The sequence below is a fragment of the Camelus bactrianus genome, unplaced genomic scaffold (assembly GCF_048773025.1).
Source record: "Camelus bactrianus isolate YW-2024 breed Bactrian camel unplaced genomic scaffold, ASM4877302v1 HiC_scaffold_28, whole genome shotgun sequence".
NCBI classification, from domain to species: domain Eukaryota; kingdom Metazoa; phylum Chordata; class Mammalia; order Artiodactyla; family Camelidae; genus Camelus; species Camelus bactrianus.
Window position 1 is genome coordinate 1,162,576 of NW_027413942.1, and position 2,394 is coordinate 1,164,969.

The window sequence follows — 2,394 nt, forward strand, 5'->3', positions numbered from 1 at the left end:
TAAAATGTACAAGTCAGCATCCCTCCTCACTCCCCCCTACCACAGACACACACACAAGCACAATCCCGTCCAAAATGGCAATAATGCCAAAGTCCAGAGACCCTGGTCTAGAGGAGCCAGGCCTTCCTTCCCAGATCAGGAGCACACAGGTAGTTTTTGCTCTCAGTCTTTCAAATTGTGTAATTAAATCCCAATGACACTTCTATAATTGAAACAGAATGGTTGTGCTTAAATTTAAACTACTCTATTATAACGAAATAATGTTATCCTATTTAAAATTTACAGGGAACAGATTTCAAATGATTTAGGGAAGAATCTGTTATTCAAAGGGAAATAATAGGCCCAGGTCCCCAGTGTGGGATTCCATGAAACAATTTACATAATACATTTACCATTTACTAAATGGTATTATTTATTATTATTATACAATTTTAGTTTTATAAAGAAGCTTTCATGTACCTTGTTATTAACAATAGCCCCAAATCACTGCTTAAAAAACTCATCTGTTACCGAAGTTGTAAATGAATCATTTCCTTGTGATGTCAGGGATCTTGGGGCCCATAAAAGGAATTTTTTTAGTGTCTATCAGAGTACACTACAAAACAGATATCATTAAGCATATGAAAAGCAATATAATGCCCTTGCTTTTTGAGAAGACTTAGAAGAAAACACTTATTTAATCAGATCCTCACACTGAACATTATACAAAGAAATGTGCAGCTTAATTAGGATTAAATTTAAGCCTTGTTTAAGTTGTAATTTAAATTATGCTTTTATGTTAACTTTTTTAAAAATCTATTTATGTGTATTTCTGAAATTTATTTGGATGGATATTTAGTTATATCATATTTACTCCTCTCATTCTTTCTAAAATAGAATCTAAAATAGATTGAGGGTTGTTTATCATCTGAAAGTTAACACTCAAACTATAGATGATTTTTAGCTCCTTACGCCGTTCATTTTTCCCTCCATTGGGAACTGGCCAAATGCTGTAGTTATTTAGAAGTCTTTTCCATTGTCTCCTGGAGAGAGTGACAAGAAACAGAAATGGGATAGGAGAAATTAGCCTAATGCATTGACTTTAGAAGAAATAAATGTGAAAGCTGTTATTGTAGAGTTTTGCAGTTGGATAACTATTGTATAAAGTGACAGAAAACCAATTTTTATAGAAGTTTTATACCATTAAATGTATATTTAATTTTTTTTTGAAATTCTTGTTTTTCCCTTTGTTACTTACAGATCAAAATTTATAATGAGTGCTTTTTGTTATTTTTTCTTCTCCATGAAAGTCATTTTGATAATTAGTCAGTTTATTACTGTGTTCCTTGATTTTAAGTTATTTCTGCTTCTTCATTACCTTGATTACATTATCTTATACAGTGACCCAAAAAACTGCTGTTACCCCTTTTATTTACTGATTGATAAGGCAGTGAAAATAGTTAGCAGAAATTTTGTAAAAACTGAAGTGTGTCATGCATGTGGAAGAATTTAATTTTATTTTTCTTGAATCTATATCCTGACATTTATGTTGTCATTCAAAACTGCTTTAAGCATTGCTTTCTAAATTCTTACATTTATTCAACAAATATTGAATACATATAACACATCAGAATGTCCTTAGACAAAGGGATATAATGATTAAAACAAAATATGCCTGCCTCCACAAAACTTGCATTATAGCATCCTCTATCCTTCTGATTATGGTGTTTCTCTTTCTCAATCTATGCATTCATCTTTTTAACAAATATTTATGGTGTTCTTATGTGCTTGGATTTGTTCTACATGTTTGGTACATAATGGTGAGATGATTACTATCTTCGTGGTTTTTAAATTAGAATGGGGAAATGAATATTATATAATAAAGGCAGACATGAATACAAAATAATGACATTTTACGTACTAAGAGACAAGTGCTTTGTAAGAAAACAATCTGGGTAGCAGATTCTTGTATAGAATATGCAGCCCAATATTGTCCTTAAAGAAGTAAATCAACCTGAGAGCTGAGTGAAGAGAAGGAAATAGCCATGCCCAAGAATTCAAATTCATGTTTTTCTGATAGAATATCATTACATTTAAGTACTGAGATGGGTAAAAGTCACAGTCTTCAGTACACCAGAGTCCAGTGCAACTGAAATTCAGTGAATAAAAGGAGAGAAAGATATTAGAAGATGCTGGGTGGTGGCCCTGATGCTGAAGATCAAGAAGGTGTTTTTTGGAAATATAATTATCAGGAATTGGTGATTTTTTGTATGTGAGGACTAAGGAATACAGAAATATCAAGGATGGCCCCTAAAATCTGAGCTTAAGCAGCAAAATAGGGGACATAGTTTATGGAAGGAGTGAGATGAGTTTGCAAAATGTGTTAGAGACACCCTTTCTGGCACTAAAGCAGAG